Here is a 17,118-nt window from a genome sequence, read left to right as displayed (position 1 = left end):
CGCATTTTTATATAGTAACCTATCAGTATATTCGTGGGTTATAAACTAGATACTGAACCACGATTTTGTGACAAATTTTCACGAAAAGAAAATAAAAAAATATCACTTTTGACGTAAAACAGGGACATTATTTTATATTACACTTTCATGGTTCCTAAAGAAGCAAGTAAAAATTTTATCGTTTAAAACCAAAGTCAGTTTAGGGGATGGTAGGAATAGGAAATGTTAAAAATATTGAACTAGGCTGCATGGTGAAGTTTATTGTGAAGAAACAATGGAATTAAATGAAAAACAAATGATAAAAATATGAAACAAATATTTTTTTAAATTGAATATCGTTTTATTGATTGAATTTAAAATGTAAAAAAGTTTTAACTCAAAGCTTCAGCTCTTTATTTTTTCCGTTTTTGATTTGTGATAAAATTCTTGTTCTTCCTCTCATATCTTTTTGCCCTCTCATGCGTCGCATTGGGGTTCCAGTTCTTCTTTTGCCCATTTTTCCAGTGTTTTAGATTTCTCTCATCGTCTTTAATTCTTCAATATTTTTCCATTTATTCCTTGTTACTTATTCGATCTGATCTTAGAATATCCATTTCCTTCTGGATCTTCTCGTTCTCACTTTCCTTCTACTTCTCAATTGGAATATTTGTCTTGTAATTAATTCGGATGTTATTATATTAATATTTTTATGTACATATTAGTATATAGTATACTTGCGTAGATTTATTTGCTATACTTGTTATTTCCTGATCTATTTTGCCATCGTCAGTCACAGTGCTGCCTAGATATTCGTCCGTTGTTATGTTATTCGTACGCTGTAACGTTTTAAGAACTTCTCGCTGTTCCAGACATTTTCATATCTTTTCCTATCAATTAAATTCTCATTTAGTCTCCATAGTCATGCGTCGAAAGGTACTGAGTGGTCTCAGAACGTCGTTTGTAACGTATGTGAAGGTGCTTCAGGGTCGTTCTCACTTTTGAACAAAAAATTTTTATCGTAGAGTGCTATTTTTGGTCATAAGGAAAAGGCTGCGAAAACCGTCCAAGTTCAAAATTAACAATGGTTTCAGCAAGACTTAGCAACCCGTCTCATGGCCAGGGAGTCTCTTCGAATGCTGCGTGATCATTTTGGAAGATCGCCACTCACCAGGTCTAACGCCACCTGATGGGTACATATGGTGAATGCTGAAGGAGGCAGACCGATCTACCGTCTGACATTCTTTAACATCTGTTTTATCGGGAACGTCATGGTAAATAATGTTTGCAAGGCTATATCATGTATACTAAATACAAAAAATAATCATAAACATTTCAATATTCATACTCTCTCACAATAAAACACTGAAAAACGTTTGTTTTTCTATACTTCCACAAAATTTATTACAACTATGTTATTACTACAGCTGTTTCGGCAAAGTGCCTTTCTCAAGTGATATATTTTACAATGTGTTTGCCTTTTTAAGTCTTTAACTGAAGAGGTTGAGGAGTGGGGAGCTGTTTGTCTCGAGTTGGTCATTCAGAATTATATCTGTATTTTTCAATTTATTAATTTCCATTGATTCTAAAAGTGATAGCTTAAGGCCTTTATTTTGAATATGTAGAATTTGAAACTCTTCATTGAAAGAATGATTATGATCTAGAAGGTGAAGTTCGTATGTAGAAGTGTCTGTTTTTCTATTGTTGAAAGCCCTTTTGTGTTCTGCTATCCGTTTGTCAAAAGTTCTGCCAGTTTGACCGATGTAAGTTTTCGGACAGTCACCACAAGTTAGTTTGTACACACCACTCTGTAGTTGCTTTCTCTTTCGGCTTTTATTGTTTTTAATATGTTTGCTTAAGTTGTTGTTAGTTCTGAAAGCTGGTGTTATTCCTTTCTTTTTTATGTATCTGGCTATTTTTGTTGTTATTTTGCCAGTATATATGAGAGAGCAGAAGGTACTGGGTTCTTTCTATGGTGGTGGATACACTAATTTCAAGGCTTTCTTATGGAGTTTTTGGTTTAAAATGTTAACTGTTTGTTCGTTATAGCCATTGTTTACTGCTATTTGTCTAATGATATTTAGTTCTGTCTCGAAGTTATTTTTGTCGTAGGTCATATTTTTTGTCTATGACAAAAAATAACTTCGAGACAGAACTAAATATCATTAGACAAATAGCAGTAAACAATGGCTATAACGAACAAACAGTTAACAACATTTTAAACCAAAAACTCCATAAGAAAGCCTTGAAATTAGTGTATCCACCACCACAGAAAGAACCCAGTACCTTCTGCTCTCTCACATATACTGGCAAAATAACAACAAAAATAGCCAGATACATAAAAAAGAAAGGAATAACACCAGCTTTCAGAACTAACAACAACTTAAGCAAACATATTAAAAACAATAAAAGCCGAAAGAGAAAGCAACTACAGAGTGGTGTGTACAAACTAACTTGTGGTGACTGTCCGAAAACTTACATCGGTCAAACTGGCAGAACTTTTGACAAACGGATAGCAGAACACAAAAGGGCTTTCAACAATAGAAAAACAGACACTTCTACATACGCACTTCACCTTCTAGATCATAATCATTCTTTCAATGAAGAGTTTCAAATTCTACATATTCAAAATAAAGGCCTTAAGCTATCACTTTTAGAATCAATGGAAATTAATAAATTAAAAAATACAGATATAATTCTGAATGACCAACTCGAGACAAACAGCTCCCCACTCCTCAACCTCTTCAGTTAAAGACTTAAAAAGGCAAACACATTGTAAAATATATCACTTGAGAAAGGCACTTTGCCGAAACAGCTGTAGTAATAACATAGTTGTAATAAATTTTGTGGAAGTATAGAAAAACAAACGTTTTTCAGTGTTTTATTGTGAGATAAAATGAACTTCCATCAAGTAACGGTCGAATCCATCAAATATTCATACTGTTTATAACCCGGTCTATATAGACATTTCAAATAACAAAAATTGCCGGAGAGCCAAATTTTGGTGGAGAGCTAGGGTATACCATAACAAATAAAGTTTAAAAAGTCCCCATCGATCCCATGTGTGCGTCAAAAGTTATTCGGGGTCAAAGGTCAAAATTTGAGATTTTTTGGATTTTTTTAGAAAACGGTAAGTTTTATCAAAAAAAAAACCTTTAACCAAACTTGTAGATCTTAAAATTCTCTACAAAAATAGTCCTTACTATTTTTTTCCTAAGAGTTGCCATTCCTGAGATATCCCGATTCAAAGAGTCACATTATACATGATATGCACACGTTTCCACACCACCTGTGAGGTAGTGTACTCGGCGCGTTTTTTTTACCGTGGTTTCCCCTGTAGGCCTACTCCACTAACTGTTTTGACCAGTGTTGCCAATCGCATTTCTCTAGATTATCCGATGATCGCTCGAAAAATATCCGATTTGCCACGAAAAGGTACGCTAGGTCAAAAATTATTCTGCTATTAAAATCAATGTTGCCAATGTTATTCTTTTAGTCCCCTTAACCATCAAATAACAAAATCCGGTAAATATTACATTATTACCGAGGGCCGAAAGTCCCTGAAGACTTCTACAGGGTGTTTCATTGGGAAAGTAACATACGTTAACTGTAAAAAGAGGACACTTATTCGGTCTTAAAAATACCATACTTAATGGGTCTTACTCCATTAATAACAGAGATACTGGGTGTTCTATCTATTTTGCCATTTTCTTATTTGGTTCATAACTTTTTAACCACACCGTATATTTATTTTATATTTGGCACGCAAATATCCTTTAAGGTGTACAATAAATTAATTTATTTACAAATAATATAAAAAATCCAGGTCCGGATTAAAAAATATTAGAAAAATTTTCCGACCCAAAAAAAACACCCTGTACAGTAATTTTTTTTAAATGGATTTTTTAGTTGAAAAGAGGATGAAAAACTAAATTTAGTGGTATACTTAGAATTTTCGGCAAAATGATTTTTCTGGTCAAATTTTGAATTTGAATTCTGAAATTATGTGAATTACGAGAGCTCTAAGTAGAAAAAAAAAAATAAATACAACTTACAACTTGTTAACCGCACTGTATATTTATTTTATATTTGACACGCGAATATTCTTTTAGGTGTCCAATCAATTATTTTATTTACAATTATAAAAAATCCAGGTCTGGTTTAAAAAATATTGTAAAAATGTTCCGACCCCAAAAAACACCCTGTATATTAAATTTTTTTAAAATGGATTTTTTAGTTGAAAAGAGGATGAAAAACTAAATTTAGTGGTATACGTTGAGTTTTCGGCAAAATGATTTTTCTGGTCAAATTTTGAATTTGAATTCTGAAATTATGTATGTGAATTGCGAGAGCTCTAAGTAGAAAAAAAATTAAATACAACTTACAACTTGTTAATAGAACTGTATATTTATTTTATATTTAACACGCAAATATTCTTTTAGGTGTCCAATCAATTATTTTATTTAAAATTATAAAAAATCCAGGTCTGGATTAAAAAATATTGTAAAAATGTTCAGACCCAAAAAAACACCCTGTATATTAAATTATTAAAATATTAAATTTTTTTAAAATGAATTTTGCATTTGAAAAGAAGATGAAAGACTAAATTTAGTGCTATACTTTGAATTTTCGGCAAAATGATTTTTCTGATAAAATTTTGAATTTGAATTCTGAAATTGTGTCAATTGCGAGAGCTCTAAGTGGAAAAAATTAAAATGCGACTTAATTTTAATTAATACCATTATTTAATCTAAATTGGTAAAATATTAAAACATTTCAGTGTTTTTTATTATATGTGACAAATAGTTTATGGCGAATATTCATCTTTAAATAATGAATAAATAATAAAGAGTCAAAAAGAATACATCACTTTAATCAACAAAGTATCTAAAAATTATAACACAACAGAGAAAATGTGCAGCATAACTATTCAAAACTAAAGTACTTATTCAAAATTACCACCATCAAAAATTATTGTTATGTGTCAAAATGTTAATATTTTACCAATTTAGATTAAATAATGGTATTAATTAAAAGTAAATCATATTTTAATTTTTTTTTACTTTGAGCTTCGCAATTCACATAATTTCAGAATTCAAATTCAAAATTTTACCAGAAAAATTATTTTGCCGAAAATTCAAAGTGTACCATTAAATTTAGTTTTTCAGCCTCTTTTCAAATGAAAAATCCATTTTAAAAAAATTTAATATACAGGGTGTTTTTTTTTGGGTCGGAACATTTTCTTCTTCTTAACGTGCCCTATCAAGTCCCCTTGACGTTGGCGATTAACATGGCGAAACTGTCTCTGTCTCGAGCTATTCTAAATAGGTGTTCTGCTTTCTTTATTCCTGTCCACTCCCGGATATTCTTCAACCAAGCGGCCTGCTTTCTACCAATTCCTCTGCGTCCTTCGATTTTACCCATCATAATAAGTTGAAGAATATTATACCGGTCTCCCCTTACTACGTGTCCAAAATAGGCCATCTTTCTATATTTGATGTTATCAAGCAGCTCACGGGTAGCATTTGCTCTCTTAAGGACTGCCACATTTGTCAGCATAGCCGTCCATGGTATTTTTAGAATACGTCTGTCCAGCCACATTTCAAAGGCCTCCAAACGGTTAATGGTGGATATTTTTAATGTCCATGCTTCGACACCATACAAGAGGACTGACCAAATGTAGCATTTAATCATGCGCTTTCGAAGTTGAAGTTGCAAGGTATCATTACAGAAGAATGACCTCATTTTTAAAAATGTCGTGCGGGCTATCTCGATTCTACATTTTATCTCTTTATCTGGATCTAGTTGTTCAGTAATATGGCAACCAAGATATTTAAAATTGGGTACTCTTTGAATCATATGACCATCAACATATAACCGTGAATCTTGATGGGCCAAACGGCTAAATACCATGTACTTTGTTTTTGAACAGTTTATTTTTAGGCCAAACTCTCTTCCCACTCTGTCAATGGCATTTAAAAGGTGTTGTAATCCATTCATATCATCACTTAAAATAACTGTATCGTCTGCATATCTGATTGTATTTATCAGAATTCCATTAACCTTCACACCCCATTCCAAATTATGCAGCGCTTCCCTAAATATTCTATCTGAATACAAATTGAACAACAGTGGGGACAGTATACAACCCTGTCTGACGCCTCTTTGTATTTTGCATATTTCTGTTGATTTTCCATTTATGCAAGCTGTCGCTGTTTGACGCCAGTATAATTTTTCTATGATTCGTACATCTTGACTATCAACTCCTTTATCCTTTAGTATTTTAATTAATTTGTGATGTTGTACTCGATCAAAGGCCTTCTCATAGTCAATAAATACAGTAAAAACGTCTTTCCTTTGATCTCGGCATTTCTGCAATAACACATTTAGTGCAAAGAGTGCGTCCCGGGTTCCCAGTCCATTTCTGAAGCCAAATTGTGTTTCAGCCTGGTCTTCTTCACATTTATCTCTGATTCTACTGTGGATGATACGTAGAAAGATTTTCAAGGTGTGGCTCATAAGGCTTATCATTCTATAGTCGCTACAGTTTTTCGGACGTTGTTTTTTTGGTAGGGTTATGAATTCGGACTTTAACCAATCTTCAGGGATATCACCAGTCGAATAAACATCATTGAAAAGTTTGACTAGTATTCCAATGTTTTCCTCATTTATGAGCTTTAACATTTCTGTAGGTATGTTGTCAGGACCAACGGCTTTATTGTTTTTTGCCAATTTTATAGCATGTTGTATTTCTGATTTTAGTATTTCTGGTCCTTCACCTTCATCTAAAGTGTCCAGTTCTTCGGGTCTATCATCATTATACAGTTCATTTATATAATTATACCAGGTAGTTCGGATTTCGTGTTCGTCTATTATCATTTTTCCCGACGAATCGGTTATAGTATGTGGAGTTTTCTTATAATAAAGATCAGCTACTTCTCTAACTTTTTTAAACATATTAAACGTATCATGTTTTTCATTCAACTTTTCTAATTCCTTGCATTTATCCTCCATCCATTTTTCTTTAGCTACCTTTATTTTTTGTTTAATTAGTTTTTGTTTTTCTTTGTATTCTGTTTTGTTATCTTTCAGTTTTCTTCTCTGCTCCATCAATTCCAGGATTTCATCAGTCATCCATTGTTGTTTTTTGTGCCTCTGCATCGTTGTCGTATATTTTTCCATTACTTTCCAGGTAAGATCTTTAAACGTGTTCCATATTTCTGTATTGTTTTCATTTGTTGAATTCTTTAGCTGCTTATTCAGGTCATTTTCTATTAGCGTTTTGTTGGATGCTGATATATGTAATTTTGGTGTTTTGGGGTTTTCTTCGACTTTTTTGAGCTTCACTTGGATGTCAGCTATTAGAGGGTTATGGTCTGAACCGATATCTGCACCAGGATATGTCGTTGATCTCTTGACACCATTCTTAAATCTCTTGTTTACTAGAATATAATCTATCTGATTTCTAATTATATGAAGCGAGTTATCTCCTGGTCCCTTCCATGTATATAATCTTCTTTTGTGTAATTTGAACCATGTATTTGCGATTATCATGTCATGTTCTTGACAGAACTGGTATAATCTATCGCCTCTTTCATTGCTCTCCCCTAGTCCATATCCACCTATCAGGTCAGATCTTCGTCCTTGACCAATTTTCGCGTTAAAATCTCCAATAATATATGTGATTTCGTTCCTTTTCGGAACATTTTACAATATTTTTTAAACCGGACTTGGATTTTTTTTATTTGTAAATAAATTAATTAATTGGGCACCTAAAAGAATATTCCCGTGTTAAATATAAAATGAATATACAGTGCGGTTGACAAGTTGTAAGCTGTATTTTAATTTTTTTCTAGTTATAGCTCTCGAAATTAACATAATTTCAGAATTTAAATTCAAAATTTGACCAGAAAAATCATTTTGCCAAAAATTCGAAGTATACCACTAAATTTAGTTTTTTATCCTCTTTTCAACTGAAAAATCCATTTTAAAAAAATTTAATGTACAGGGTGTTGTTTTTGGGTTGGAATATTTTTCCAATTTTTTTTAATCCGGACCTGGATTTTTTACAATTGTAAATAATATAATTTATTGTACACCTTAAACGATATTTGCGTGCCAAATATAAAATAAATATACAGTGTGGTTAAAAAGTTATGAACCAATTAAGAAAATGGCAAAATAGATAAAACACTCAGTATCTTTGTTATTAGTGGAGTAAGACCAATTAAGTATGGTATTTTTGAGACCGCCTAAGTGTCCTCTTTCTGCAGTTAACGTATGTTACTTTCCCAATGAAACACCCTGTATAATTTTTATTCTAATAAGTTACAGGGGTGAAAGGAAAAGAGAATATTGAGTGTGATTTTTAATTTCAAATTTCTCATTCAAAAGAAACATTTTGTTTATTCTAAGGGACTTTCGGCCATCGGTAATAATGTAATCTTTCATTCTGCGTTCAAATTTTTCAAAAATATTTATTAGTTTTCTCAGGATCCGAAAAAAATGAATACGTTTAAATATTATCGGTCCGAAATTTTGCGCCTACGCTCTTTTAACAACTAAAGATTTATTACAACTAAAACAATAGAAATGTATTTGACAGTCTTGTAGTTATTAAGATATCAAGGTTATTATCCATAATACCCGAGGTGCGTTCAACATTTAATGCCCGACTAAATAATTTTTATAGGCAAAAAATCTGAAGAATTTTTGAGTTAATTAGTAGATATCTAGATATTACTAGTTTCAAATAAGTAGATTTTTCTACGACCACTGTTCCAAATGCAATTTTCTGCACAATTTTATGTTAACAAACTTAATATTTTCTCACAGAATAACTGACAGTAGTGTGCAGAAAAGTGACGTTTCTGTGCCGGAAAGTTCTTTTTTGCATAGTACCATTACATTTCTCAAAATAATCATAAATATAATTAGGTATACCATGTTTTGATGAAATGGTTTTGTTTAGATATTAGATTTGACAGAACTTTACAAAAAAGAACCGATTTAACTACATCTCATGTCCGAGAAATCTGGAAAATTCGCTACTTTAACACATTATTTTTGAACTTTACATTTGGTATTCTACAAATGACTATCTTATTCTGAGTAACGCATATACTTATTCTGTGTACATATGTGGTTAAAGTGTAGAAAAATATATAACCTGTAAGACAGGTGATATTATCCTTAATTATCGCATAGAAATTAAATTATTTATTATTTATTAAATTATTAACTGTTTTATTTTACAATTTTATTCTTAATAAATATTTTATAATAATTATCAATTAATCAATAATAATTTAGCAATCTCAGCAAGATACGTCGAATGAAGTATGGTGGAAATCCGTGACCAACTCTCCTAGAATTTTTATTCAAAATTGTTCCAATGTTACAATGTACATAACTACAATTAAGGCAGTGCATTATATTTTTTTCATTATTTGATTTGGTCTGAAACAAATTCATTATTATATTTCAATATTCACACGTTCGTAAAAATTTTTACCCACCTTAACATTTTTTATTAACCATTTATCCATTATAAAAAAGTATTTTCACAAACCAAAACTTATTTCAACAGACGTTTACTTAAGCACTGCACTACATAAAATGAAAATGAAACTAAATCGTGCGTGAATTAGCTTTCATAAGTTTAAAGACTAAAAACTAAAAACTCATATATAACATCGGACGGCAGACGGTTTTTGAAATTTGAGGATTAGTATGCCTTAAGTGGACGCACTTGTGCATTTAAATTCTAAACAAAAAAATTGGCACATGTCCCTTTTGTCAAAAGATGAAATGTATCGGATGTCACTAGAATTCATCCAGTATAGAAATTTGGGTGGAACCAAAGAAAATTAATGTGTTGTTGGTGTTGGGAATATATGGATGAGAAAGTTTTAGTAGGTGGTAGATACACTGAAAAATATACGCAAATATCCGATTTATTTAAAGATACGAAGAAGATACGACAACTCTCAAAAAGGTACGCAAATCGGATAATTATCCGCCGATTGGCAACACTGGTTTTGACAAGCAGTTGGTACACACTAGAGAACACAGCAATCCGACTTTTTTACATCCACATTTGGCACTGCAACCTTTTTTGCAATTGCAAAAAATAGTGTTAAGGAGTTTTTCTGGAGCAGGTGGGAGTAAGGTTTTAATCGGTTCCAGGGTATTATCTATTAATTTCCAACCCCAGTCTTCTGGATTCAGTTCATTGCCTAGCCATGTTTGAACTTGATAATATACTCGATACAAATGTTGAAAAGCAGATGCTGATGTTGGAGGAAGACATGATACTTGTACTTGTTTCTTGTTTCTCGTATTTTTTACAAAAGTTAAGTGTCGGTATTTATCAAGACAAATAATTTTTTTTTTTGAGCTCCATAAAATGCAAGAAGAAAGCTGAAAGAAAGCTGAAATGTTAACTGACAAATTAACAGCTGCGAATATTGAAGTGAAACAAGCTAAAAATGACGCAGATGTCCTTATAATTGAGACAGCAATTGAAAAATTTAAGGCAACAAACACAACAATTGTAGTTGGTGAAGGTGTTGATTTGTTGGTACTGATTACTGCAAGGACTCCAGTAGATAAAGTTATTTATTTTCTGAAACCTGGAAGGGCTCAACAGCGAACAGAGATATATTCTTCGAATAGTTTATCGGCTTATCCCAAATGCCAAAAGTACATTTTATTTTTACATGCGATAACCGGCTGCGACACTACGTCCGCAATGTACAGAAGGGGCAAAACGTCAGTACTTAAATTATTCGAAAAAAAAAAGATTTGACTGACTGCTGTAAAGTTTTTACAGAACTTGATTCTACACCGCAAACAATAATTACGGAAGGAATTCGCTTTCTTCTTGCGGATTATGGAGCTCCAAAAAAATTATTTGTCTTGATAAATACCGATACTTAACTTTTGTAAGAAATACGCGAAACAAGAAACAAGTACAACTATCATGTCTTCCTCCAACATCAGCATCTGCTTTTCAACATTTGTATCGAGTATATTATCAAGTTCAAACATGGCTAGGCAATGAACTGAATACTAATACTGATAACTAATAGATAATACTCTGGAACCGATTAAAACCTTACTCCCACCTGCTCCCGAAAAACTCCTTAACACTATTTTTTGCAATTGCAAAAAAGGTTGTAGTGCCAAATGTGGATGTAAAAAAGTCGGGTTGCTGTGGTCTCTAGTGTGTACCAACTGCCAAGGTCAGTCTTGCTCAAATGTCTAGTTTAGTACAACAGAGGAAGACTCCTGTGATTTTAATGAAGAGACCAATGACTCAGTCACATCTGAACAATTTTTTGAACATCCAGCAAGAGGAAGAGGAAGAAGATCCACAAGGAAAAGAAAAAGTTTTCCTGTAGGAAAGGAAGAAGATGAAATCGAAGAAGACTTGACTGTTGAAGTAGACTTTCAAGAATATGAATCTGATTAAAATATCTAAAGAAATCAAAACAATAGTTAACCTAATAATCAATAGCCATATCAATAATCAATATCAATAATAAAGTAATATTTAGAACTTGACCGGTATTGTTTCCTTAAATTATCCTAAAATTGTCAAAACAGTTAGTGGAGTAGGCCTACAGGGGAAACCACGGTAAAAAAAACGCGCCGAGTACACTACCTCACAGGTGGTGTGGAAACGTGTGCATATCATGTATAATGTGACTTTTTGAAGCGCGATATCTCAGGAATGGCAACTCTCAGGAAAAAAATAGTAACGACTATTTTTGTAGAGAATTTTAAGATCTACAACTTTGGTTTAAGGTTTTTTTTTGATAAAACTTACCGTTTTCGAAAAAAATCCAAAAAATCTCAAATTTTGACCTTTGATCCCGAATAACTTTTGACGCACACATGGGATCGATGGGGACTTTTTAAACTTTATTTGTTATGGTATACCCTAGCTCTCCACCAAAATTTGGCTCTCCGGCAATTTTTGTTATTTGCCAAGCATTTTGATGTCTAAGTTGACCGGATTATTATTCGTTCTGTTTATTTTGCAGCATACTATACTGTATTAATTGTAGTTTAGCTCTAGGCCGTAAAATCATAAAAGTATCGCAAAAATCATTTTTTGAATAAAATTTCATTGTAAGGTTAGTTTTATAAGGGTTGAAGATATTAAATACTTAAGAAATTAAATTATACATATAAAATAAAGTTGCAGATATAAATAAGTACATAATTGCAGAATTTAAAGTTGCAAAATATTTTTTACAAATTTTTACTTAAAGTAAATAACCCATATATCTGCTATTTTTAATTTTTGGTAAAAAAGGGTAGTTTTCACCCCTTAAAATCAAGATCACCTATTCTAGTCATATCACTTTTGAAGAGGAAGGCAAGAAAAGGTCACTTGCAAAATTGCATCTAAATTGAAGCGATTCTTTAGAATTCGGAGGTTTTGCAATATTTTACCGTGAGTGAATAGACTATTGAGGCTAAAATATTCCCCTGTGTACGTGAAATCATGTGTTGCGTATTGGTATTATTCGTTTTCCATTCATTTCCATTGTCCCTTTAAGTGACGTTATTCTAGAACTATTAAATTTTTATTTGCTTACTTAGAAATCATAAAAACGTATTACTATAACATAATGTCCCCTGTTTTGCATTAAAAATGGTATTTTTGGTTTTATTTTTTCGTAAAAGTTTGAAACAATATAGTGGCGCACTAATCTGGTTTATAACCCATTAAGATACTTAGGACCGGGCTGGCTCAAAAAATACCTTGACTTCAATCGGAAGGCGCCAGACCAGCTCTGTTAAGGTGTGGGGTGCCATCGCTTTAGATTGAACACCGCAGCATTTTTGTGACACTTAAAGTCCATCCTAATGTCATCTAGGATGTGAGCACGCCACAACCGGTGTCGGAAAGTTGGCCGAGAACACTTCGTCGATGGAAAATTAGTCGACAACATTTGGTCGACAAACAGTTGGTCGAATGCACAATTCATCGAATGTACAATTCGTCGACGAACATTTGATCGAATGGAATTTTCGTCGACAAAGACCCAAAGGGAATACTACATGGCGGAAACACGCCAATATATAAAGTTAATTTCTTTGTACAGCATCTCGCATATTTCGTTTTGTCCACAAGTGCCCCCAAATTTGCTCCGTTCGCAAGTGCGCCGACACCAAAGAGAAGAACGGTACATCACTAATTAAAATATCGGTTTATATTTGCTGTCTACTCTCCCACAGCAGCCAATTTTTTCATCAAATTAAAAAATAATTACGATTTAGAAAAAAAAATTAACAAAAACCCCAAAAAAACAAATTTAAATATTTACGAGTAAAATACAATATTCCAGTTAACAAAATAAAAACCAATAATCCATCGTTTCTCGCCATTAATCCCTTTATCCTAAAGATAAATAAAAATTTGTTGACGAAAAATCCATTCGATCAAATTTTCGTCGACGAATTGTACATTCGATGAATTGTGCACTCGACCAACTGTTTGTCGACTAAAATGTTGTCGACTAATTTTTCGCCGATGAAGTGTTCTCGAACAACTTTCCTAGACCCCGCCACAACTGCAGCTCAAAGCTGATTTTTGGTGTTAACCGCTAGAAGACAACCAACAATTACAGCACCTGTATTGGTTATCGACTTCTAGAGGGCACGATGGGTAACCATAGGCTGTGATACTGTAGGAAATGGTCTCCATGAAACCAATCTCCACGATCGGAATCCATTGAGATGTCTATCTACCTCTAGAGGCAATCACGCTGCAAGATTAGAGTGATGTCAAGAATATCAAAATTGGGTACCACAGAGGTGGTACAGTAATGGTATGGAGTGGAATAATGTTCGGTCGGTAGCAGAACGCACCTAGCTTTTCAAACGACTTTCTTACAGCTCAGTAGTACCTCGATACCATTCTACAATTTGCTGATTCGGTTGGTCAAAACTTCCACCTCATGAATGATACGTTACACATGTCGCACGCCCAGTGATATACTGGCTTACCAACCTTGTGTTACCTTGACCAGCACAATCCCCCGACCTGACATCCCAAAATCTAGACATTTTTAAAATTGTCTACAAGCCCCAGATCCCCGAACACCCAAGGGCAGTCGATCTGTGCTCGGTGATTCCGTTGGTATCCCACTTCAGCATCGAAGTCCTCCGATTCTGCAGCACCTTCTTCTTCCAGCTAGCGTCCTCGGTTGTATTTTCAGCAACCAGCTAATCTCGCCTCATAAATTTAATTGGGTCTTTCGTTTGTTCCTATCATCGGGTCTTTTCTCGGCTTTACAAACTTCTTGGCACATGTTGTACCAGTCGGTTTCCGTATCCGCTGACTTTCTCTTTAGATGAACTGTTGTGGCTAATGGAATATCTTCCACCAAGAAAAACACTATTTCCAAAATATTTTATAGGGACAGCTTCGAATTGATCTTATTACTGAGATCGGTGTAGTGAAAAACATCATTACTCTGACGCACGGTCCGTGTTACTTGGCAGCCCTTGCGAGGACAACGCTAAACTGGCATCAGTTTTCCATCTCGATCTCTTCGTGTTTTCTGCTACATGGCACATGTGTTCGTGCATCTCGGTGAGCTCGCTTCTAATTTGCAGTACTTTTTCCCTTGCAGTAGTCTACCCAGTTCTTGGGGTATGTCATTCCATGCCCTAATTGTGGCAAGGTTGAGCATTATCTGCTTCGCCAAGAAGTCCGTGTTGTTGGAGAAACATCACAGCACACTCTTCTGATAAAATCACGCTTCTGTAGAAGTCTTTAAGCAACATTCTCGTTCCAGATATTGTGTTGTTGACAGTCAAGACTTAACTAATTTTGTAAATCTACCACAACATCTTATTAGAAAAGAAGGGTTGATATCTGCACAAACCGTTTTGGAAAAAGATTATGGTGTTATTTATATAATGGAAAAGAAAAAAGTTTATTATACAATGTGTCCCGAAAAGATTGGTCATAAATTATACCAGACATTCTGGGGTCAAAAATAGTTCGTTTGAACCTAACTTACCTTAGTACAAATAATGTGCTCATAAAAAAGTTACAGCCCTTTGAAGTTACAAAATAAAAAACGATTTTTTTTTCAATATATCAAAAACTATTAGAGATATTTTATTGAAAATGGACATGTTATCATTCTTATGGCAGGAACATCTTAAAACAAAATTATAGTGAAATTTGTCCTCCCCAATAAAAATTTTATGGGGGTTTTGTTTCCTTAAACCCCCCAAACTTTTGTGTACGTTCCAATTAATTCATTAGGGAGTTTTTGTTGCTACGTAACGTACGCATCTCCGTATACGTAAAGCAACTAACGTGTCGTAGAGGATGAATGTTAAAATAGGTAGTTTTTGTAACTGCCTTAACGTAACGTAAAGCAAATCGTAAAGTCATTTTTAAATTCCGTTGACATTAAAAAAATAAAACAATGTTCACACAATATACAATTAATATACAAATGTAAAAAAAGATAAATGAATGATGAAATTGTATGGTTTTAATTGCTTCTATTTAAATATAAAAATATTATTTTTCCTTAGGTTAAAATTTTTTATTTTTGTTTATACCTACTTTTTAGTTGTAAATTATTGTATACCTACATCAGAATTCCAGTAGGTATAATGTAAATAGTGTGGTAATATTTATTTGAAAATTTTACTGAAACTAGGTCATTTGTTTATCTAGTTATTAATTGTGGTGATCACTGTATTTCTTAAATTAATACAAGATTTGTTTGTTTTGCTTTATTAATAGACAACTTAAAAACAATAAAATTTTAAATCTATTATGAAGTTCCAATTTCCAATTACAAACACAGAATAATTTTACTCAAATAGACTAAACCAATAACCAATATAACCTTAAATTTAGAAACGAGTAGTACGCTGATGAAATGTTCATTTGGTAGGTAATCGGGCAAGATCCTGTGTGCATTCGGTGACTTTCGGCTCGATAGGGATGCGTATGAACCTAACGTACCAGCCCGTAACCTTAGGTAATACGTAGCGCGATACGGGAGTTCAACCATTAATGCGCAAGCGTATATGTCAAAAAGATGCGTTACGTTTACGTATTTGTGTGCACAAAAACTCCCTATTATTGTGGTACCATTAGTTAAACACCTACGTTTTTAAAACTTTTTTGCCTCTTAGTATTTTTTCGATAAGCCAGTTTTTATCGAGATGCGCCTTCTTTTTTAATATTTTTACATAAAAATTGTATGGGGGTTCTGTTCCTTTAATTCCCCCAAATGTTTGTGTACGTTCCAATTAAACTATTATTGCGGTACCATTAGTTAAACAAACACAGTGTTTTAAAACTGTTTTGCCTCTTAGTCTTCTTTTGATAAGTAACCTTTTATCGTAATGTGACTTCTTTTTCAAAATATACCTAAAAATATAAATTATAAATAAATTTTCAGATTATTAACAGGTTTCTATAATCGTACTTACCCATATACAAATATGTGGTGGATTCGACAAGTATTTAAAATATCTCGATAAACACTGGCTTATCGAAAAAGTACTATGAGGCAAAAATGTTTTAAAAACATTGTGTTTAACTAATGATGCCACAATAACAATAATAATTTAATTAGAGCTTACACAAAAGTTTGGGGGGGTGTTAAAGGGAACAAAACCCCTATAGAATATGGGGTGCACAAATTTCACTTCAATTTTTTTAAGATGTTGCTGCCATATGTATGCCACATGTCCATTCTCAATAAAAAATCTCGAAGAATTTTCGATATATGAAAATAAAACGATTTTCATTTTGTAACTTCAAAGGGCTGTAACTTTTTTTATGTGTATATTTGTACTAAGGCAAGTTAGGTTCAATCAACTTATTTTTGACACCAGAATGTGTGGTATAATTTATGACCAATCTTTTCGGGACACCCTATATATTCCTGAAAATGTTTATTACTACTTAGCAATAAACATTTTGCCTAAAAACGGTTGTTTCCCTTTAATTATTGTGTGCAAACCCTTCTGAGAAAAGATTAACGTGTTGTTTAGTCGCACAGGTAGACCGCATCCCTCGGTAGACCGCAAGCCATAGTAGAAATGTGACAGTAGACCGCATACTATTCTGGACCAATTCTT

Source organism: Diabrotica virgifera, chromosome 9 (genome assembly GCF_917563875.1).
Source record: "Diabrotica virgifera virgifera chromosome 9, PGI_DIABVI_V3a".
In the NCBI taxonomy this organism is placed as follows: Eukaryota; Metazoa; Arthropoda; class Insecta; order Coleoptera; family Chrysomelidae; genus Diabrotica; species Diabrotica virgifera.
This window is presented reverse-complemented; position numbering follows the sequence as displayed.